The sequence below is a fragment of the Thamnophis sirtalis genome, unplaced genomic scaffold (assembly GCF_051295495.1).
Source record: "Thamnophis sirtalis isolate CommonGarterSnake01/CBP01778 unplaced genomic scaffold, rThaSir2_p1.2 scaffold_8, whole genome shotgun sequence".
NCBI classification, from domain to species: domain Eukaryota; kingdom Metazoa; phylum Chordata; class Lepidosauria; order Squamata; family Natricidae; genus Thamnophis; species Thamnophis sirtalis.
The window spans coordinates 44,069,178-44,094,264 of NW_028261388.1; the positions used below are offsets into that span (position 1 = coordinate 44,069,178).

Here is a 25,087-nt window from a genome sequence, read left to right on the forward strand (position 1 = left end):
ATCATGCCAAATCTTTTCAAGTTATTATTATATATGGAAATTAGCCCAGATAATTTTATATGATGTATAAGCAACAGCAATCTATTAAACAGGAAGATGATTTTTAATGAATTGAAAACACCCGTTCCATTTCATTCAAGTCATACACTTAAAAGCAAAAAAAGCAGAACCATCTTCATTTCAGCTCACTTCAATGGAAACAAGTGGAATCACAAATGGCAAGAGGTTCCCATAAATGATCTGACCCAGTAAATATCTCATACGGTCTTGTGCTATCCAAAAAAGCTAGCTATAAGGCAGCCAAGAAACAATAAAAGGAACTAGCCAGAGACCCAGATGGTACAGTTGTAATATAAACTCTGAAACTTGGCATTTATATCTTGCAGCTGCTATGCCCACCTCATTTGTAGCCATAAATACTAGTTCTTATGTTAGATTGTCTAGATCAGGTCAAATGGAGCACATTTTTCACCCAACCAGTAGAAGCTAACATAGCCAAATTAAATGGCAAGTGACAAATGCATTGTATGTTCATTGCCGGAAACCATTAAAGTTATATAATCTAGACAGTTTGTTTTTAACAGATTTTAGAATAGGAAAGCTACTTTCCACTCAAAATTTTATATTAAAATGAAATACCGGCAATAGACCAAATAGAGTAAAAACTATAGCAAATGATTTGAATCCAATTTAAAAAATAATACTTTATGTAATTATTGTAGCAGTATAGTTGTAAACAATGATTTATAGTTGGACCCCCAAAACAACTCTATTAAAATTATTCGTGATATTCTTAGTGGTGTAAGAAAAAAACAAACCTCAGCATTGTCATTAATCTGTTGTAGTTACTGTAAAGTGAAATAGGCATGAAAACATAATTTAAAAAGTAGTGAATTAAAGCATGATGGTGCTATATAGCCTTCACAAATTCAGTCTTTAAATTTTGGATTATAACACTATATCTGATGTAAAAACCTGAAGGCAGAAATGGACAAGTCCATTAGTTTTTTATAAACAGAAAAGTTAGTAATTGGTAGTAAATTCATATTTATAATATGAATATATCCATCCATCCATTTTTGTGATTAAATCATGGTTATATTTGAACAAAATATTAATTAAAATATATATAGCCTATCATTTGATGAGAGTTTGCACACTTTTGATATGTTACATAGTTTGGTAATGAAACATCTGCAAGAAAACAACCAAGCTCAGAGACCACCGAAAATTCCATAATTCAGCCTTGAGCTACAAATACACTCTTCTATAGAGATTATATTTTTAGATTAGTATCAGAATTAAGAGTTATCATAGTGACAGATTTTCCACCATTTTTATTTGTGAGTGTGTTTCATAAAGTCAATCATGCATATTAATTTGACTAATATTTAATCAATCAAAATATTTAATCAATCAAAATATTTAATCAATCAAAATATTTAATCAATCAAAATATTTAATCAATCAAAATATTTAATCAATCAAAATATTTAATCAATCAAAATATTTAATCAATCAAAATATTCAATCTCATGTAGATATTCACTGTAACTAGTCCATGTTATTCACTAAAGCACGATGCAGGAAATGTCTGGCAACTCTTTCAGGACACAAATAGTGACAGAGAAAGGAATTATAATTTTTAAATTTCTGACATCTCTCAAAACATGAATTTTGTCAATGAGTTTGGCAATCCACAATAGAGTGATTGTATGATGATTAAACAGACACATACTCTACATGCTTGCCGCCATTTTTCTGCATGTATGCATTTATTTTTATATTGTTTTCACATTAATTTGTGGGTTTTTTTATTTAATGTATTTTGGTTTTCAATGTATTATAGAAGTGAGTTGGGCAGCTAAACAAGTATGACCATAAATATTTAAAAACTCTGTGTACTATTTGAATGCTGCAAATGATTATATATCCAGAATATTTGCATTAAGCTTTTCTAGTCTTTTCAAAAGGAATTTTAACTATATTTATATATTTTTCTAAACGTGATTTGTTCACTTTTGACTTACTCATGCCAGTAATTGTGATTTGCAATTCATTTTTTTATAGTTAGTGTTGTGTGTGAACTGGTTCACTATAATTAAAATTACAGTTTATCTTCTCTATTTATTGTTCATGTTTTCCTCAATACCATTCTTTCATAAGGTGAGTTTGTTTCAAAACTTCACTGACCTATCATATTCCCTAAGAATTGTCTAGTTCAATTCTTTGTTTTAATCTGTGTTTATGAATGTGTGTACACATATATATGCTTATACATACACACATTATACTGTCTTTTTTATCTGTCTTTCATATACAAACAGCAATGTAGTATTTCTGTAATCAAATGTTTACAAAATAAAAGAATAAATAAAATTTCTTCCAAGTTGTAATTATTAAATGAATCATTAAGGTAAATCATAGTGTGTGTCATAGATTGTCATTCATGATCAGCAGCTGGAACTCTTTAAAAAGTTACCAAATTTATGAATTTCTTCTTTGGAATATAACAAAACGAGGTTCAGATAATATGATCAATTGGAGAGTCAAGTAAATGCTGTAATGTTGGAGAAATCTATAGTGCAGAAAATAGATTTTCTTTGTTCAAGCATGCTTGAATTTCTCAATGCTGCTTCATGAAAAATATTGAACTGCACTATTTTTTCCTGTTTTGTCTGCTTTGACTCTTCTTTTTGACAGCTTAGATACTATTACATAAATATTTATTTCTTGTGTGAAAAAAGCCACATTTCCAGATACTGGATAAGTTGCCTGTAGGAAGGAAAGACAAATAATGTTTTAAAGCAAAGCAAAGCCATCTGCTATGTTAATGCATGATTGGCTAAAATAACATGGCAGCCAACAACCATATGGTTATTTTACTTTACTTTTGACCACTGGCAGATCCTCGGTGCTCTGCAAAAAAACTTCATAAACATTATAAACACCATAAAAACACCAACACATGAACAACCAGGGTATTAGCAATATTTTTAATTTAAATTATACATTTAAAAGTTTAATATTTTAAAATTAAAAGATTAGAAATATAATTCTTAGACTTAAGAGATTTAATATTTTTTCTATTAAAAGATTCCTAATTTGAAAAAGGTATATCCAAAAGAAAATGAATCTTTGAATGATTCGGCATTTGCTAACAGTTTAGAAGCAATAATTTCTGGTTCTAGAAGGTTGGTTTTTGTTTGCTAAAGGTGAGTGTTTCCCATGAATGATCTGAGAATAGATACTACTCTATAAAGTTTATAACTTGAGGTAAAAATGAGATAGGATTATTATTATATTGATAAGTGGAGATAACTTTTACAAGTGGATCTGTTATGAGCTTGCAATCTCTGAGGACGTTTCTCCTTTACATTTAAATATTGTTGGATATTATTTCAACAGTGTACTAATTTTTAAGAAAAACGCATTGTCATTACCAGAATGATAAATAGGAAATATACTTAATAGTATGGCTTTAAAAGCTAAATTAGGAAAAAATTGAAATGTTTTGTTAATATATATATATGTATGTATGTATGTGTGTATGTGTATGTGTATGTGTATGTGTGTATATATATATATTTGGGCATACCGGGGGTTGTAACTCTAAATACATACATACATACATACATACATACATACATACATACATACGTGTGTGTGTGTGTGTATGTATATGTATATATATATATGTTCATGACACCCATTAAGAGCTCGTGTAAGAAGAATCTTTTATGCTTGTGAAAGAGTTTATGAAAACTTCATTTCCTGTTTTTAATGAAACAGACATTGGTCATTATGTTCAAACATGGCAATTTTTTTAAAAAAATATGAACATTAATAATGCTTAAAAGAAACTGCAATAAAAAGTTTTAAATAATTTATCAGCAGTGCTAGGGTGAAATCATTATATTTTTGTCATTAACTTTTCATTCAAACTATTTTTATGATCCCTAGACCTGGCATTTCACTGTAACTGTTTTGTGGCATTATATATTAAAGATCAATGTATAAAACAACTTAATACTGCTAAAAGAACTAACATCAAAAGTTCCACCAATAAAAAAAATAACAATTTATCCACTGACTGTCACCAGGCAACGTCATTACTGGCTCATCAACTCAGGTTATTTAAAGCAGATGGCAGAGCAATGCTTCTTTGCCACTAAGGCCTGTTAATTTCAGTCACCTCCCATAAAAAATTAAAATTGGCCCCATGTCATTCAAACATGACAGTACTTCGGATTTCTCCTCCTTTATATTCTTTAGCCTTGAGGCAGATATGACAGGTGCCTTATTAAATTCCAAAAATAAACTGTAGCACAAAAAGGCAGTGCATTCCAATGAGACAGCTGGCTTGTTAAGATGCAAAATGCATAAGAATATTTCACTTTATTTTTAGATATTAATTTCACCATTTTAAAATGTCATTTTGGAATAAATAAAAATATATATTTTGAAGTTAAAATCTGTACATCATATATAGTAGTTTTAAAACATATACAATAACTCTTTACTTTGTGAAAATGCTCAGAATGCTTCCATATGATTTGGAACATTCAACCAATTTTCATTTTATTCTGAATAAAATATTTGCTAAAGTACCAATTTCTTCAGATTTCAATGTAACCAATACAATTCATAAGCATTGAGGCATTCATAAGCATTGCCTGATCATATTTAGACTTGGTTAGTTACTATCCTCTTCCATTACCATTTTTATGTCAGTAAATCATTGTTATCTTGTAATCAACAACTTAAAGCAAAGGGCTTACTTATTTCAGGTTATCTTTGATAAAATCTGGAATTTTTTAAAGTTCTGATTATCTTGGGAATTCCTTTCTTGATATATTATTTGGTTTTGCAATTCCTTGCTTTCAAATTGCCATGTTCTCATGGAATTTCCTTTGATGGTTTTTTTTTGTTTTTTGTTAGTTAGTTTTAGTATATGTACAGTATATGTGCCTGCTCTAAGCAGGATGCTATCCAATGAGAAGATATCAGTGCAATATTTCCCTAAAAATATATTTTTAGCCTCACATTCTTTAATCTTAAAAAGAAAAGAAAAAAGAACCCTATGAAAATGTAAAAAATGCAATGCAAAATAACCCTTTTCTGATAAAATAACACAAAGCGACTGATGAAAACAATGTTCATCAGCAGTGTTGGCTTAACTTACCTTCCTGGCTACCATTCTTTCAGTATTTTTAGAAGAAATTTTAGTACACTATTAGGTAGCTGATGAAATCTAGGATGGATTGATGCATGGATTGATGCATGCATGCACACATAGTGGACGGAGGGAGGGGGGTGGGATGGATAAGAAATAGATAGAAATATAGATAGATGTATTTTTATTTTTTATAAATGAATCAGGGCAGCAAACATATCCAATATTCCTTCACCTTATTTTCTTCACAATCAGAACCCCATGAAGTGAGTTGCACTGAGAAAGAGTGATTGGTTCAAGATCACAGAGAGATTTTCATGGTTAAGGCAGGATGAGAACAGTTTTTGGGTTTCTAGTCTGGTACCTTAACCACTAGATTCAACTGGTTACACACTATTACACACAAGATGCTGGCAGAGAATGGATTCATAAAAAATGATTTAGAAACACAATTCACATCTTTCATTCTAGATCTCTTCAGTAAATTATTTTGCACTCCTAAAATGACCCACAAAGCACTTTAATTAATATGTAAGATTGAATGATAATGTATGGCTAAACAGTATCAAAAAATTGGAAGAATGGATAAAGGGGGGGAAATTAAGAAGAATAAGAATTAAAATTGGTTTAACTTAACTGGTTTTAAATGAGCAATACTATTTAAATGGCTTGAAAAGAATGGGAGAGAAAAGGTTTTGACACCATTAAAGCTCAAGCAACAGTTTTAAATTAGAATGCATTAATTCTAATGAGAAAATGAGAGAATAAAAGTCACAAATGAATTAGTTAGCTCCTTAATGCTAACAAAAGTGAACACTGTGCAGAAGGTTTATGGTACAGTCTTTCATTCTTTTTTAGTATGAATGACTCACACATAAAGTGTCAGTATGGCCAATATTATGGTATTGCACACAGAGACATTGAAAAAAAATGAAGAAACTAATTATTAGGAACTTGTTCTTCCATGTTCATTTTCCTCTTAAGAGATATCCCCATACATACAAGAACAGAAAAACATATAAAGTGCCTATGTTGAGTCCCACTTGCATTCAAAAAAAGTTTAAGGGTAGATCATGACAATAGAAAAACATTCTGCAACAATTTCTGGTCAATTCCTTCAAGAACATCACGGCTTGTAATCAATGGGAATTTGAAATAAGCTAAAAGAAAGCACTAAATGGAAACAATTATTTCAGTAATAATAGCATATTAATAACAAAAAATTAAAAAGTAAAAACATAGAAGAAACAAGTACAGGATAATCTGGTGTGTTATGGCACACAATCTCTTTTTCATTTAAACCATTTTTCAAGACAAGCATCCAAATAAGAATATAAATTGTTGTGCTTTCTTTTGTTAGAGAAAAAAAATGTGCCTGATGAACAGCAAATAAACAATATTTGAAGTGCTTTTCATAAACCCAACTCTGTTGGTTTCACATGCAACTGAGCCAATCCTGCTTTACTTTTCAATATCAACCGGATTGGTTAGGTCCCATAGCAGGGAGGTTCATTTCATAACTACAGCTCATAGAAAGGCTTTGAATGCTAATTTAGATTTCATCTCCAACATACAGTGCTTCATCTCCAACATACGGTGCTAGTAGTTACTTTTAAAGCCCTACATGGTATCAGACCTGGGTACTTGAGAGACCGCCTCCTGCCAGTCACTTCCCAAAGACCTATTAGATCCCACAGACTAGGCCTCCTCTGAATTCCATCTGCCGGCCAATGTCGGCTGGCGACTCCTCGGGGGAGGGCCTTCTCTGTGGCTGCTCCGGCCCTCTGGAATGATCTCCCCGTTGAGATCCGGACCCTTACTACCCTTCCGGCCTTCCACAAAGCAACTAAGACTTGGCTGTTCCGGCAGGCCTGGGGCTGTTGAACTATCCAGCCCCATTCGAGGTTACGACTGTTGTTGAATTTTAAATTGCTGTTTTCTATTTTATTTTTGTACCCCCTCCCCTTTTTATTGTTAGCCGCCCTGAGTCTCTTGGGAATAGGGCGGGATACAAGCCAAATAAATCAAATCAAATCAAAATCAAATCAAATCAAATACATGGGGCACTGAATAACACTGTATTAGTGAAAAAGCCACTTTGTTGTAGCAGTTAAAGTATAAGGCTAGATATCGGGAGACGTGAGTTGTAGTCCCCCCTTGAACACAAAGCCAACTGGATGACCTTGAGCTAGTCATTTTCTCTCAATCTAGGAATGAGGCAAACCACTTCTATAATTCCTTGCCCAAAAAATTCCAAGGATTTGTACCTTCTCATATCACCACAATTTTCCTATATGCCCACATTTTTAAAAACAGTGTCAGGAATTTAAAACAAATACAAATTACCAAATGCATAAAAGAAGATTCTAAAACAATTACATTATGAACTAGTTTTTGCTTCTCAATTATTAGTCTCCTACTGATACAAATTTGTCAGAGACCAGGGTGGGCGGATGTATCCTCAATGATTAATAGCTCCCTCCTTTAACTCTCTATTTAATAATCCTATTTAATATACCCATGTTGTTTCTGAAATTATATTATATGTTAAGCTGATCTAGCTACTTGAATGTGATTCCATTAAATTTTGGTCTAGTAAAATAATTTTAATAAGGTCTTGTTCATATACCTCTATTTTAAAATATAAATTCTAATTTTCAATCATATATGTCAGTGCTGATTTTAGGTCATGTAGAATTTCAGATAATATTTAATTTTCAAATTACTCCCTTTACATTGGTTGATCAAAAACAGCATATCTATTGTATCCTTCAAACTATGTTTAAAGTGTCTTGCTATACAGAGAACAGAGTTAACCTTGAAAAAGATTGGAAGAATGGCTATATAAATATCAGTTTAGTACTGAAAGAGAAAGAAAAAAAATTCCATACTGGGTCTGTTTATCATAAGAGAAGAAAGAAAAGCTCTGCCAGAGTTTCAATTTTCTGTTATTATACCCTATAACAATAAAGTAAAATTTCAATGGTTCTTATGGCATTTGTTTCCTAGCTTGACCTATCTCAAAAGACTGACATTTTCAACTTTGTACGCCATCTCTCAATCTCTAGTTCTAAATTCATATGATGAAAAAATAGAAACATGCAGGTTCAGTATGGATATATGTTCCTACAGATGCTTATAAAATGGTGTACAGGTACTGTATTTCTCAAGTTATGACTGTTCACCAATCCATTAAAAGTTACAACAGTGCTGAACTAAGGGGCTTAAAACTAATCCTCAAAGTTCCAGATGTTGTGCAGCTCCATGGTAATGTGAACAAAATTCATGCACTTTGCAAACAGTTCAAACTTATGATGGGTTGCAGCATTCCATGGTCATATGATCACCATTTGAGATCTTTCCTTTCAGCTTCCCACAAGCAAAGTCAACAGGGAAGCTAACAGGGAAGTTTACAAATTATTTGGGTAAGTCTCGCTCATTCCCCAGCCTTTATTTGCATACATACACTATGTCTCCTTTCCCTTTTTGTTGCATGCACCCCAGACCTTATTTCCTGGCTTCCCTGCTCCACATATACATGCACACACTCGCAGTATCCTCCTTCCTGGGCTACCTATATTTATATACATGCACTCCATGTTCTTTTTCATTAGGCTGCCTAAGTTGCACACAAGAACACCCACAAATGGCCTTCTTCACCTGCTTCCTTATACTTGCACACATGCAGATGCTGTATACCCTCTTTACACAGCTTCTCTGAGCTCACAAAAAAAGATAAATATATTTGTCAGGTTTCAATGTAAAAGTGAGAACCCCCCTCCCTCCCCCCAAAACCACAGTTCTGAATTGAGTGTTTTATATTTCCCTCACAAACACCGGCATGAACTGACATCCATTAACAGCCAATTCAAAGTCAGGACTAACTGTCAAATAACTCTCTCACCTTTCAAACTGTTCCTAGCTCTGCCCACCCTCTATTCTTCCCTAAGCCGAGTCAGTAGCCATTTAGCAGGGAAGCCAGAAGAGTTACATCATCAGCCCCCCTTCCATTTTGGTTTCAGCTGCTTGGGCACCCATCAGCTGTTTGGTGGCAGTGGTGACAGGTCTGTTGTGGTCTCTGCAGTTCGGTGGGTTTAGCATCATGGTGGCCATGTCCCTACGTAAAAGGCAATCTATGCTTCTCGGTTCCCCACTGAAAGGGTAGCCCTGGGTTGCCAGGTACAACAGAGTTGACATGATCATTGTTAACAATTAACATTAAACAATTAACGCTAAACACACAAACACACAAACACACAAACACACACACACACACACACACACACACACACACACACACACAGAGTTACATACTGCAGCCAGTATGGTAGATTCCACCAAGGTCCTCTGATCCAGTGGGAAAATACTAAAAAGTGACTGGCTGAGCCGTTTGACAGCTTCTATAAAAGGGCTGCTGTCAAAAAGAGCGGCGCTGGATTGTACATAGTTTATTCCAATAAAGAGCTGTTGTTTGTCGCTGAAGCCGGAGTCTATCTCATTCATCCACCCGATCTAACACAGAGATACTTATCTAATGTTTCTATTCAAGTGTGTTTGTGTGTCCGTGTGTCTGTATACATACACACACACACACACACACACACACACACATATGTTGCATTTTTTGCTGATAAATAAATGGAGACTAGTATAGATCTGTTTCAAGCTATTTGGCTCTCATCAGCTAGCGTGTGTGTGTGTGTGTGTGTGTGTGTGTACACACACATATACATACACACAAACATGCATGCATACATACATACACATATATATATAACATTTATATAACTATCATTCTTTTTTAACCTATTGTATTTAACCTACTATATTTTGTATAAATAGTTCAGTATAGTAGTCTATACAAATACTATGCCTATAAGCAAGGTCTTTAATCCATTGCCTGAATGGGACCTTACATTTATGTTTTCAATATTTCAGTAGCTATAATAAAAGCACAGAGAATTCATTTACATTTTCAAATTGTCAAATTCCATGTAACTTTCCCCTTTGACAGAATGACAATTAGAATATTTTAAAGAATTCTATTGCCTGAATTTGTGTGTTTTTTTAAAAAAATTCAAAGGAAGCTGAAATGTTTCTACTTTATTGTTTCACTTAATAACTATTAAAATGTGGCATTCCCATACTAAACTGAAATATGCCTGCCAAGAGTCTTATTATGTTAGTACCCCACAGCTATCTAAGCAAGCTGCCAGAAAAGGCTCTAATACATTTGATTAGTTTCAGTCCTTCATTTTTAGCAAGTCATCACCTTTTTAACAGCATATGATACCCCCTAGTTGAAATCAATGCAACTATACCAATTCACAATGTGTGGATTAATGATGAAAAATGTGTCGTCAGCTTTGGGGCCTTAGGACATTTATCACCCAATGGGACTGCCAAGTGGTGGGCTGCCATCATCTCATCAGAACAATACCTGTTCTGCTTTGTAAAGATAGAATTCTCTTTATAATTCCAAATTAATGAGGCCTGGTGGGTAAGATGTATATGACTGCAAGAGCACACTTCTACTTTTCACACAGTGACATTTATTCATTTTTTTAATGAAACATATTATTTATCACTTTTCATTGCAATATTACAGGTTTTAAAGAACCAGTATGGAATATATATAATTCAGTTTTTTTTTAAAAAAAAAATATAGAACTGGGAGGAGAAACATATATTTCAATAAATCATTATGGCTGTGTACATTTGAAAATGAATTAGAAGAAGTGCTTTGGATGTTTTAAAGAGTATAGCATCTCTCTGCTCTTCATTAAAACAGCCCAACTTTATTCTAGCTTCTGACTAAGCTAGGAAAAAAGGTGTCATTGCAACACTTCTTCCAAATTATTTTAAAAGTACATATAAGTATGATAATCATACTCTAGTTTGCTATCTTTCTGTACTACACAATTTATATATTACAAAATGAACAGACTGATAATTATTAATACTTGTTATGAGAGGATTTCTCAATAAGCATGCATATTTTATTGGTATACTAAATCCTCTAATAAGATAAGAGACATTATTGCTGATGCTTGCTGGGTAATTTAGAAAGACAAAGAATATCAAAAGGAAGTTATTATGTGCTTCATTATTAGAGAAAGTGCTTTGATTATGTCAATCACATCATGCTATGGAATGTTCTCAGAAAAATAGGAATTTCACAATATCTCATTGTCCTTCTGTCAGCCTTACCAGGTAGACCAGACATGAAACACAACAGATAAGCTATGACTTTATTATAAAGCTCCATTATGGAAGCTTGCACATCTGTAAGTACAATTCTCCCACTGCCTCCTTTGTGGTCTTCAAGACCAGAGAAGATCCGTATGCCCAGTATTTACCTGTGAGCTATGCTCTCTCCTATCTGACCATTTCCTAGGCAGTCTCTCTCTACCCCCATCTTCATGGTCTTCACCATTGCATTTCATGAAAAGGTTATATACAAGTCAGGAAGTCACAGGATGATCACTAGTGAAACATATTACTTCCAGGTTGTAAAACAGTACAACACAACTGTATAATTTCACCTTATTTATTTAACCTGTATGCTGATTATATTTTAAGGGAAGCTGGAGTAGAAGAAGAATACGGTTTAAAATTGAAAGAGGAAACATCACAGAAACCAGGCTGGTGACAATACCTTGATAGCTGAAATTCAAAGGAACTAGAACCTCTAATACTAAAAATTAAAAAGCACAGTAAAAATGTACTAAAATTAAGTATAAAGAAGACCAAACTAATGACAGGGGGACAACCAGTCTTAAAATTAGTAATGAAGGCACCAAATGGATGAATAGCTTCTGCTTTTAGGATCACTATTATCAACCCTACATCTACAACTTTACCAACAGTAAAGAAACAAGCAGTCAAGAAATGTGTCATATACTAGCATTTAATAGGACAACCATGAAGGCTTGGGGCGGGGATGAATTATGTGATATCTTAATACCTGCAAAGATCAGAGTCATGATAACCCTGACATTTTCTCTGGGAATGAAAGTAGGGTTTTGAAGAAGCAGGGAAGGATGAGTATTGATGTTCTGAACTTTGGTGTTGGGGAAAAAACAACCGAGAATGCTATGGACAGTGAAAAGCAAACAAATAAATGAATGCATCATCAAACAAATTAACCTAGTTCTCACTCAAGACCTGGCATTTGGTCAAGACTTATGACCGAGCTCAAATTATCTTACTAGGACACATTATGCCAATGGGTCTCTGGAAAAGAATTTAATGCTGGAAAGATAGAAGGCAAGAAAAAAAAATGAATGAACAGAACAAGGTGGATGGAATCAGTTAGTAACAATGGATGTAATGTTGGAAGAGCTGAAAGACCAGGTTAGGGACACCGCATCATAGAGAAAACCCATGTGGTCACCATCAATTGAAAATAATGGCACATAATCAATCAATCCTACTCCATGTGGATACTTCCTTGTTGTAGGTGAGGGGCTTTTGTATTCTGTTAAGGTTGAAAGCTATGATGGATGTAAACCACCAGAAAGTATACTTGAAGGGTCATCTAAGTCAGATAAGTCTTAACAGAGGAGTCAGACTAAGAGTAGTCACAAACCCATTAAACATGATGAGACAACATAGGGGGGAAAAACACCATACCAGATGCTTAACAGGGATTGCAGCAATTGCTATCCCTGGGCAGTTGTTGAAAAGTGAGTTAAGAGTTGGAGAAAAAACTTGGTGACCTGCTTCACATAAAACTCAGCAAGAACATTTTATGAAAAGGATCTCAAATATATCAGATAGGGTGTTCAATGATAGGACAACAGGAAATCCAGTTGCTGAGACAGCTACTGGTATAAGCAAATGTCTGTATTGTACAGAGATAGATCAGATAGCCACATGGAATGTCAAGAGGAATCAGTCAGGTTAAATTAGATATTGTCAAATAAGAGTCGATTAGGATAGAAATTGATCTCCTTGATGTCAGTAAACTACACTGGTTGGACAATTGCTTTTTCCAGTCTGAGAATTTCACTGTTGATTATACAGGACATGATATCAGGAAGACAAATGGAGTGGCATTTATTGTAAGCAGGAAACTTGCTAGAGCAATAGAAAGCTTCTCAACTATCAACAACTGAATTATGATCATCAGAATTTATGCCAAACCCCTCATCATCACAGTTATCCAAGTGTATGCTGCTGCAACAGAGCTTAATATAGAGGGCTTTTATGCCATGGTACAAGAAACTCTGAAACAAGTGTCCAAAAAAGACACTGTTTACATTCTGGGCAACTTTAATGCAAAAGTGATGGCAAGGCAGACAATCCTATTCATTAGCTGAGGCAACTTCCTGCTGACTTCCCACAATCAAGTTAGCGGGGAAAACATCAGGAAGTTGCAAGCCCTAGTGCTGCTAGGTAGAGGAGGGATGGAGGTGCATGGGAATGTTGAGGAAGGTATGCAAGGGTCTCAGAACTGCTTGGATTTTCAGTCCAAGAGACAAGAGACTTCTGAAAACCATTCCACTTTGGGACCACAAATCCTCTTGGCTGAAAATCCTACTTAGATTTTAGCATGGAGAGACTTGCCTCTCTGCTCTGAAGTTGAAAACTCTCAATTGCTGAAAATCCTGCTTGGATTTTGGCATAGATATTTTTTCAGCCAGTCCTCACAGGCTAGAGGAAATCCTCCCAACAGACTGCAGTGACTTGCAATCTTCTTGCCTGCTTCCTTGTTGCACATGATTCTGAGGCATTTAACAACCGGTCCCAAGTCTGAATTGATTTCAAGAACTTGACCATGAGAGCTTTGCAACAACTGTAAAATAGTGTTAAGAGTGGTAAGTCCCTTGGTTCAGCACCACTGCAACTGCTAAGGGCCGCTGAAAAAATTGTTATAAATCTACAGGAACATACGTGCAGTTTGAGAGGAATATAGTGGAAAGTTATGACAGCATGTAACTATTTATCATAGAATCAATCATTTGGGATAAAATTCATATCTGTGATACCTAAGATAATTATAATATGGTCTTTATGCAATGATGGTTGTCTAATAACTATGTGGTTTATAAGAAATAATTAAAACCAGAATAAACTTTAAAATGTTGAAGGCTGTAAATGTCTAGAGATGATAACAGAATGATAATATTTTTCCTTCTTCCTGAAACAGCAATCTGTAAATGCAAGTCCCAACCCTCCAATATTATTTTATTGATTTTACTTATTTAAAAAAATGTATGGCCATCTATCTCAGGACACAACTCTGAGAGCTCGTAACAACTTATGAAAGAGTGCCAATATTTCCTGATAGAATTGCCCTATAAAAATTATATATCCTGAAAAGAGAGGAACATATGAGTTAAAGATTTATATTTCATATAATCCCAAAGCAAAATGGCTTCACATAAACTTGACAAGTATGTGGAAATGCTTGAGAAATGCAGAAACTGCAATTTATCTTTTGTATTTTTTTCCCCTGGAATATATGAGTTGATCAAATGGTTCCAATATTTTCAAAAACAACAGTCATTTCTCTTTCATATATCTCTATATACTCCACAGTGAGTGATTTGTATATGCATGTAGATCTAAAGAGTGGCACAAAATATTGCTATGTTGCAAACTGATTGCCTCAACAGAAATTATTATATTTCATGAGAGAGAGAAAAAGGTTTCCAGAAAATGAACCAAGACATAAAAGCTGAAAGGGGAGGGGGAGTAGGTTAGATTTTGTGTGCTTTGCACTCAAAGCTATTATCCTTAAGATATTTCTGGTTGAGGAAACCAGAAATCACAGTTTTGTTCTAAGTGAAGCACTCAGTTGTACAAATCACATCATTTTTCACTTTACTTCATTCAATCTTTTCAAAGCAGCCATGCCCAGTACGGATTTAAAACATAGCTTTTTACTTAGCAGTATTGTTTTCATCTGTTTGCAAAGCATATGTCCAATGGAAATCACTGAGATTGTACAACACCTGTTTTGATTTTAGATTGACAACCTAAAAGCAGGATGAATTTTTAAATACAAAACAGCAAAACTGCCATTTCAAGTAATATGCCATATATAATTAGCCTGAAAAACTGCAAATCAAAATAACTACATATATTTTACTGGGGCTCTTTATTTCAGTTTGAATGTATGGTAAAACATCTAAAGTTGTTATACAGGATATACTCTCATATTTCTACTGTTATTTACCTTGGGTATTATCAACTATCTTTTCATTCAACATTTGTCGCTGGATTGGTGTCATTTTTGTAAAAAAATATTTATGATTGTTACAATATTATATGATATAATCAAATGCAAATTTAGTATTAATATACTTAAATATTTAGAGAGCATAATTAAACACAAACATTGAGCTGAATACATGGAAAAAGTGATTTCCCTGTGGAATGCTCTGATACATGAAGCTTACAGACATACACACAAACACAGAGAGAAAGAGACAGAGACAGAGAGAGAGAGACAGAGAGACAGATAGACAGACAGATAGATAGAGAAATACAGATCTTAATTTCTTATTTTTTAAACACCAATGTTGTTTTGAGTCATGCTATAACAAGCTGCCATTAACCCAGAGCGTATTACATTCAAATGTGATAGATATTCAGAACCGAACATCTGAAACGTAATAGCTGGAATCCATTTGTCATAAGATTTTGTTTTTAAAAAGAGACAACTCATCAACTATAGGAAAGCTAGAATAGGTTTGTCTTTGTGTTGTGCTCACAGCTCCTGTGGAGCTCTCTGATAACAGACTATTAATAGGCAAAACCTTAACTTAAAACTTGAAGCCCAGCAGGGAGCCTTCCCTAAATACAGTAACAATTCAGACAGCAACCCTTCTTGCTCTGAAATGTGTTAAGAGTATGCTTTTTTCATTCAGTCTACTTAATTAGAAATCTGCATAATGAAAATTCAGCATTTTCCCCTTAAGATACATACCTTACCTTACCTTCCCTCTTTCCTTTCATAGTACCATTTTCATACTACCCCAAAACTCCTATGAATCAGTTTGCTAAATATTTAGCTCATTCTCTCCTTCTTTTAGCCAACCGGGATCTTGCTGCCACAATAACTCTTCTATGTTTTGTCATGAAAATATATGTTGATTCAATTGGAATTATATGAAATTGCAATTTTTATGAAGCAAAACTCTTCCAAAGCTATATTATGACCATAATTACCAAGTACTACCAGGAGACCACTCATCAGTCTTCTTAATAAAATGGAGCTTTCTCTTCTATTAACTGTTTAGGCAGGATTTTTTTAAAAGAAAAACAACATTGAAAGTATTTTGATTTTAATTTTAAAAATGTTTTATGAATTATTTTTAAACAGTAGCAACCAATGATAGTTGGAAATTTTGGATAAATTTGGTCTTCTTATTCAATTTCTCTACTTCTTATGTTCCGAATTTCATGGAGGCAAAATGTGTTTTTTTTAATAAACAATGAAAGTTTGGTTTATGGGTAAATAGAAATGGGTAAAATAATAGCATCAGACTATACTGTAAATGTGATTTCTAAAAAGCTACAGTGTAGTATTTACAAATATTTTCATTATGTTCATATTTTCATAAAGTTTTATCATTATTTTCATATCTTCATAATGTTAAGATGTTAAATAAAATTTTGAGCTGTTTAGAATCTTTCTCTCTGTATGTGTGTATGTGTACTGTGTGTGTATGTGTGCATATATATGTACACATATACATACATACACATATATACATACACAGACACAGAGTGTACACACACACACATTTTTTTCTGGCATTTTGACAGTTTTCATCTATCAAGCTATCCCTGCCTACATGTTTAACTTTGGTGTACATTCTCATTGCAAGATACCTTTCTTTTTCATGTCAAACCATGCAAGTGATGCAATTGCATGTGGGTTGTTTTACTTAAAAGGGCAAGTGTCAAAATTCTTGTCACAAACTTGTCATATACTTTTCCATTATAGAAGGAAACTACATTCAGACTTATCGCCTAAGGAAATGTCAGAAGTGTGTTTGCAAATATAATTGCTTTGCCTACATGCTACTAATCCTATCCTTAGGAAATAGATCAGGTTGTTTGGCTGAAGATTAGATCTCTTCAACAGGCTTCTGAGATTTCACAGTTCAATACAAGAGGGCATACAGATCTATGCCTAATCCCTTTTTGCATTAGTCACAGCTAGAAAAAAAAGAAATTTATGAAATTTAGATATTGTGAGTACTGTATATTTGGTGGAAAGTGTCAATAAAATCCATGTCCTTAAATACAGAAGCTACTTCTTTATAACCTTAGTACTTTATGAAGTATAAAGAATTTGATTCACTCCTTGTTTCATGTTTTCCATGGTACTCTAAATATTAAAATATCATTTTCAGTTCATATATCATTTTCATCATTCATTCTTTCCTATTTATCACTATGTTCCTAATAAACATTAGAATGCAAACAACAGCAACCAGCTTAGAAACATAAAAAGATAGAAAACTGATGGGAGAAAAAGACGTAGTAATCTCTTGATTTTTGTTCCTCAGACCTTGCACCATTTTTGTTGCCTGTCTGGATTGACTCAAATATTTTTAAAATACGGTCTCCGGAATTGGACACAATATTTTAAATCGGGTCTGACTAAAGCCCTATCTAGTGGGTTTAGAACCTCCTTTTTCTGAGGCATCCCAGAATTTTGTTTGCCTTCACAGCTGCTTGGCCACACTATTTACTCATTTTGCAGTCATCTTCTATGAGCACATCTAAATCCCTTTCTTCTGTTGTTCAACATTGTACCTCAAATATGTATCCTACCAGATGATTTTTCCCTAAGTGCTCATTCATTCATTCATTCATTCAAACTTATTCTTCCTCATTCTCACCCACCTGCCATTATTATTAGCAGTCTTTTCCAGTCCATGTCTTTTTCCTACTCCCTTGTTCTCTTATTCTCCTCTCTCCTTTATCCTCTTTCATATTAGTGAGCATGGCAGCCCTGCATGGTAGTGGATCTGCGTACTTGAGAGACCGCCTTCTGCCAATTACCTCCCTGCGACCAATTAGATCTCATAGATTGGGCCTCCTCCGAATTCCATCGGCCAGCCAGTGCCGGCTGGCAACTACAAGGAGGAGGGCCTTCTCAGTAGTAGCCCCGACCCTTTGGAACGAGCTCCCCTTGGAGATTCGTACCCTCACCACCGTCCAGGCCTTCCGCACAGCCCTTAAGAACTGGCTAGCCCGTCAGGCCTGGGGACAAAGATAGCCGCCCCTCCCGAATGATGAATGAATGTTGCTTATTATTTTTTTACTATATGTGTCTACGTCATTGTTTGTATTCCCCCTTCCTGATTTTTATGTGAGCCGCCCTGAGTCCCCTCAGGGAAAAGGGCGGCCTACAAATGTTAATAAACATTCAAACAAACAAACACTATATTTCCCTATACAATTGCCTTCTTTCCATACAGCGAGGATGGGCCTGTCAGCTTAAAATCTGATATGATGGGGTTGGAACAGATGTCAGGTTTTTGTATTTTTTGGCTACCCCAAAAACATTGAGAAGTCAGTTGATTTTTAGTCTTGATTTATGATCTGTCCCTTTTTTTGGTAAAAGTACTAAGTGCTTTCTTGATCTGGCTGTCTAATTTATATATTGGATTAGTGTTTATTGGGTTATAGGTCTGGCAATCACACAGCATTTCTTCTGTTTTTTATGTCTATTTTAATCTGTCCCTCTCTAGAGTATAGTAACTATAATTTGCTCATTGCTGGCCAGAAAGATTGTGATTGTTTTGTCATTTTGTATTTCTTTCTGTGTGCTTTATAGCTTTTTGTTCTTTTAAATAAGTTAGGTCAGTGGTAGTCAACCTGGTCCCTACCGCCCACTTGTGGGCATTCCAGCATTCATAGTGGGCGGTAGGGGTTTTGTCCGATACTGAAGCACTTTCTTTTTTAAAATGTAATTGACTTCCCTACTTTATAAATCACCATTACTGTGGAACTGGTGGGCAGTTAGGAAATTTTACTACTAACAGAGATACAAAAGTGGATGGTAGGTATAAAAAGGTTGACTACCCCCGAGTTAGGTAGATTTGTTTTTTTCAATTTGGTTAGTGATACAATTGTCAGGCACATTTCTTCTTTGTCTTTAGTTATTTCAGTGCCATCTACGTTTGTGAATAATTCTAAAATGTTTGCAGAATAGATAAGGTGGGCATGCTCCTACACTCTTCCCCTTAATATTTTAATCTGATGGCAGCTAGGAAGTCTGCCTTTTCCATGGCAGCCCCTACTCTATGAAATATCTTGCCCCCTGAAGTTTGTCAGGCCTCCACCCTTTTAGCCATCCTTAAAGCTTTGAAGACCTGGCTTTTCTTCTAAGTGTTGGGACAAGGCTAGATAATCACACATTAAAACTGATTGGGTGCCAAGTTTATGTTGGTTTAATATTTTAACAGGTTGTTTTATCATTTAATATGGTTTTATCTATATTTTTCCCAGTTGCAATGTATGGCTGTTGAAGTTGGACCATAAGGAAGGCTGAGCGCCAAAGAATTGAGGCTTTTGAACTATGCTGCTGGACAAGACTCCTGAGAGTCCCTTGGACTGCAAGTCGATCAAACCAGTCAGTCCTAGACGAGATCAACCCTGACTGCTCTTTAGAAGGCCAGATCCTGAAGATAAAACTCAAATATTTTGGCCACCAAATGAGAAGGAAGGACTCACTGGAGAAGAGCCTAATGCTGGGAAAGATTGAGGGCAAAAGAAGAAGGGGATGACAGAGAATGAAGTGGCTGGATGGAGTCACTAAAGCAGTAGGTGTGAGCTTAAATGGACTCCAGGGATGGTAGAGGACAAGAAGGCTTGGAGGAATGTTGTCCATGGGATTGTGATGGGTCAGACACAACTTTGCAACTAACAACAACAACAAATCTATATTTTAATTTTTCATTGGAAGCTACCCTAGAGTTGGTTAAAAAATGGGTGCCCAGGCAGGCAAGCTGGCAGGCATAAACAAACAAACAAACAATTGTAGGTTTTCACTCTTAAAAAAACAGTTTAGGTTGTATATAGAATAATTCATCAAACCATTTTCTTTTACCTAAATAATAAACATATAACTTCTTTGATGTGGCCTATCTAAAATAAATCTAAATAAATCTCCAACAATCCCTAGCAATGTCAGTCCAGACCATGTTCTTTTCTGCTTATTTAAATCTGTATTTAATCTCTGTGATGTCTACACATGTAATCTCCCAAATTAGTGTCCCTTACTAAAATGCTTATTGGTGCTATCATTTCCTAATTAAAAAGAAAGAAAGGAAATGTAACAGTTTGTTTCCTTTTCTTGGCATCATCAGGTTCTATACATTATTCTTATCAGAGAAAATGTGCTAGTAAACATGAGATCAAGTATAAGCAGCAGCTCTCATCAACTCTAAGCAGAGGGGAGAACCGTTTGTGGCTCCTTTTCCAAACAGCCAATTAGGCAGTAATCAGCAGGGTTTTATCAAACCAGGCCTGATGCTTTTATTGACTACATCACCATTTCATGCACAGCCTATTGTTCAGTCGATAGTTGTCATTGGAGGGCAGCCACTTACTCACTGCTCCTGCTGTCACTATTTCTTATCTAATTACAGATCGGCTCCAGGTGAAGAAACTCCATCTCATTAACTCAGTCTACTTCAACTGCAAGACTCACTCAGGGAAAAAAAAAACTATCCTCATTATGTTTTACAACTGCCAAAGATGGCTCTTCTTATTCTTTCCCTGACTTTTTCATGCTTATATTTTGGTGGGTATCTACTACAGTTTGTAATATTAGCAGACAAATCACAAAGAGAGATAGTAACAAATCTTAAAAATATAAAAAGTTTGTTGCATCCTCAACCTTCATACAGGATTGTCCATAGACTATAGGGAAAAGAGTCGTGAAACAGGCACTAAGTAGAACAGCAATGTATTTGACTGGCCATTCATAATGGCTTAAATTTAAGCTCTACTGCTTCAAACAAAATAAGTAATCTCTGAAGTGATAATATGAAAAGCAGTCATAGTTTGAACTCATAGAATCCTCTAATTTTAAGCTACATATCCTGAGAAGTCTTTGAAGCTGAACTTTTAGTTTCATAGAAGTCTTTTATGTGCAGACTTGCTACAAACTATTTTACTAATGAATATATAATTCATTTTGGGATTATATTATGGATGTTCTTGGGGCATACTTTCCATCACTGTCTGATGCAAATCTTTCCATGTAATATGGCAAATTACCAGTTAGATAAACATTGTTTATGCCAACATCATAGGAGAAATGAGCTGTCATAAATCAATCTGATTTATGTTGATTATTCTAGCAGAAATGATTGCTCTTGCAAAGAAGAAACACAAAAAGTGAACAGCTCTGGCCAGAGCATGGCTGAATTGACAGAGTTAATTCAAGAAATTCGACTATCTAATCTAAAAACAGATCATTGGGAATCAGCTGGCTTACATCTAGCTTTTAGAGCAAAAAGTGTATGAAATATGTAAGAGTAAAATCATATCCATGTTGACAATCAGAAAAAAAGATCCTCAGAATTCTACTGGGGGGGGAACCACATTGCTGGAAATTATTTAATTGTTTAAAAAATAATGGAATAGAGAAGGGGCAGGAAAAGTTAGTTAGTTAGTTAGTTAGTTAGTTAGTTAGTTAGTTAGTTAGTTAGTTAGTTTGCTTGCTTGTTTGTTTGTTTATTTGTTTATACATACATTCATACATACATACATACCAGAAGAACCAATTTTGTTGTTGGAAGTAGTGATCACAAAAAATCTGGGGTTAGATTATTGATCAAAATTTTCCCTAAACGTTTAGCCTTCCTAGCATTGCCACCTAAGTTCCTATTAAGTGAAAATGAATGCATTTAAATTATTTATATAGTATTGATCTATGTATCTCTATGCATTGACAATGCTTGTCAGCTACATCCTAATTTTAGGATACTTAAAACAACCATAATGGATACAATCTAAGTGAGGTTTTTTCATTCTTTCCAAACATGACACATCTCTTTCCAGCACATTATGATACAGAATAGGTCTAGATACTTTGTTTTTCTATAAATACTATTCAGTCAAATAGACTTTTACTGATACAATTCTTGTACTAGAGAATGTAACATTATTCTAGTATAGTGTCCCCCCCCCCCCGAATCTTACACTTGTCTACAGATCTCCTGGAATAAAAAAAGAGAGAGAATTAAGAGTTAAGATTAAAGTTTTCTTTTCTATGCAGGAACAGTTCCATTTGTTCTTCATTTACCAGCTGAACTTTAAATCCATTACTAGTAAATAACAGAAGGAACAGTTAAATAATCCCACTTTAAAGTTCATCAAACTGTCATAATGAATGGAAAATAAAAAACCTGGTGACTGGAAAATGCAACACTGGAAAAACAGTCCCACACAGCTCAGCTAGCACAATAACCATATCAACAGCGGGAGCAACAAGCCAACATCAAAAGTTCCACTGCTGGGGCAGTGGAACATGATAGTGAGGAACTCGGGGTGTGCAATAAAAAGGGTAACTGAGACTGGGCTGGGACTGCTGCATTGGTAAGGAGCACCGTAGCCATGCAAGACATACAAGATGGCCGAAATGGTAGAGATGGGGGGAAGTTAGAAGCAATCCCTTAAATTACTGAGATGTGGAACTGAGAGGAACCAATACGAATGGATTGGCTTGAGGTGGGTCTGCAGTTAATGACCAGTAAAATTTGCTTAACAATAACAATAGGGATTACTGGGATTGTGGTTGTTTGAGATTGTAGTCCTCATTTTAGTTTTATAAAGGCTATGCTTCACAAGCATAAAAAGCACCCATTTATATGAACTTGGGTGTGAAGCTGAGAGTTATTTGAATTTACTGTTCTCTATTTTATCTTCCAGAAATCAGCAATTGTATATTACAATACTACAAATAACAAATTTATAAGTTGCTGAGATATCACTGAACTACCATAATATTTGGCCTAAAGGAACTTTGTTTAAGATTAATTTTAGATCTAACTGGATCTTCTTATTTCTCTTAAATGCTTCAAGACTTTGAGGAACATTTGGCAAATTTGGCAAACTAGAAGAATGCTTTGATCAGTATGAAACTTAAAAAAATCTAGTTTCCTTCCCCAGGATTATCTATATGAGTGATGGCAAACCTTTTCAGCACCAAGTGCCAAAAAGGGAACAAGTGTGCATGCGCAGGAGGCACCGAGTGCTGAAAAGGGAGCTCTTTTCATTTTCTGGGCCATGACCAGGAAGAGGAGTATTTCAGTTCTCTGGAAATGTACTTCCTGTTAATGCCGTGCATGCGCAACTGCCAATCAGCTGGCCAACGTGCATTCTCACACCGGAGAACAGAAGACCAGCTCTTCCAGTTTCCAGCACTGCTCCACGCACAAATGCAAGCTGACTGTCATGTGCGCATGTGCGCCAGAAATCCAGAAGAGGAATAGCCAATGTCACACGTGCCAGGTACATGACTCTGTCTGCCACTTCAGGCACACGTGCCATAAGTTTGACATCACAGACCTACTGTATTTTTTGGAGTGTAAGACACACTGGAGCATGAGACACACCAAAGTTTTGAAGAGGCTAATTTTTTTTAAAAAGTTTTTGTACTCTGCAAACCTCCCCAAAATGGCCTGTTTTTTGTGAAAACGGGCCCGTTTCCCCCCCCCAAAAGGCATGAATAGCCTTTAGGGGGCTTGCAGAGTGCTCCTGGGGGGTGCCCCCCAAAAAAACGAGCAAAAATGCCCCTTTTCGTGAAAACGGGCCCAGTTTTTTGTCAAAAAATCGCATGCATAACCTTTAGGAGGCTTATAGAGAAAAATGACCCATTTTTCACTCATTTCTGCCCTCCCCCGGGAGCTCTCTGAAAGCCTTCTATAGGCTCTGCCCAGCCATTTTGGTGAAGGGGGTGGGGTTTCGGGAGGCAAAAAATTATGTATTCAGCGTATAAGACTTACCCAGATTTTCACCTTCTTTTTTGAGGGAAAAGGGTGTGTCTTATACTTCAAAAAATACGGTATACCTTGTTTAAATCTTCTTTTAGAAAAACTGTTGACAACAAATGACGGAAGGCTACTTTATTGTTTTTCTACTGATGTTTCATATAGAGACTATTTATGAGCTTCAGACTGAACAATCTGACTAAAAATAAACACTTTTATAAAATTCAGATATTCTATATATTATTCAAAGTCTTGAAGATATAAAATATGTACCACCACATACAATTATACTTAGCCCCGATACAATTATGTTCACAGAAACTATTAATCCTAAATGATTTTCTCAAATACATATTATTTTGATAAATAAAAAGTTGTTTATAATAAATTGAAGCATGATTTTTGATATTTTATTTTTTTTCAGCTGCCATTTCTTTCTAGTATGAATGAAATGAAAACATGGAAATTGAATTTTGTATTTTAAAATGATTTAAAGAGGATATTGGCAATATTGTCCAATTCTGTTTATAATGAACACTGGAATAAAAAAATATATGCATAATCCTTGTCTTAAAACAATAGTTGAGCCCAACATTTCTGTTTTGTAAGCAAAACAATTGTTAAGTAACTTTTGCCCCTTTTTCCACCTTTCTTGCCATAGTCATTAAGTGAATCTGGCTTCTCCATTGATTTTGATTGTCAGAAGGTCACAAAAGGTGATCATATGATCCCTGGACACTACAACTATTATAAATTTATACCAGTTGCCAAAAGTTAAAATATGGATCACATGACTTTGAGTGCACTGCAAGTGTCATAAGTGTGAAAAATAGTCATAAGTAACTTTTTTCAATGCCATTGTAGCATGAATGGTCACTAAAATATAGTTATAAATCAATGACTACCTGTAGTAAAGTATTTCACGGTCAGCTGTCTT

At 34.9% G+C, this 25,087-nt stretch overlaps 1 protein-coding gene and 1 long non-coding RNA gene across 13 annotated transcripts in view; one reads left to right on the top strand and one right to left on the bottom strand.

Moving 5' to 3' along the window:
- LOC106548270 (uncharacterized) overlaps positions 1-21,090 on the top strand; it is a 75,272-nt gene extending 54,182 nt beyond the window's left edge. Inside the window, exon 3 of the long non-coding RNA XR_015697579.1 lies at positions 19,658-21,090. This is a non-coding gene — a long non-coding RNA (uncharacterized LOC106548270). The remainder of the gene's footprint in view (positions 1-19,657) is intronic.
- Positions 1-25,087, bottom strand: part of ROBO2 (roundabout guidance receptor 2) — a 688,225-nt gene that overhangs the window by 217,446 nt on the left and 445,692 nt on the right. The gene's annotated exons all lie outside the window — the stretch shown is intronic.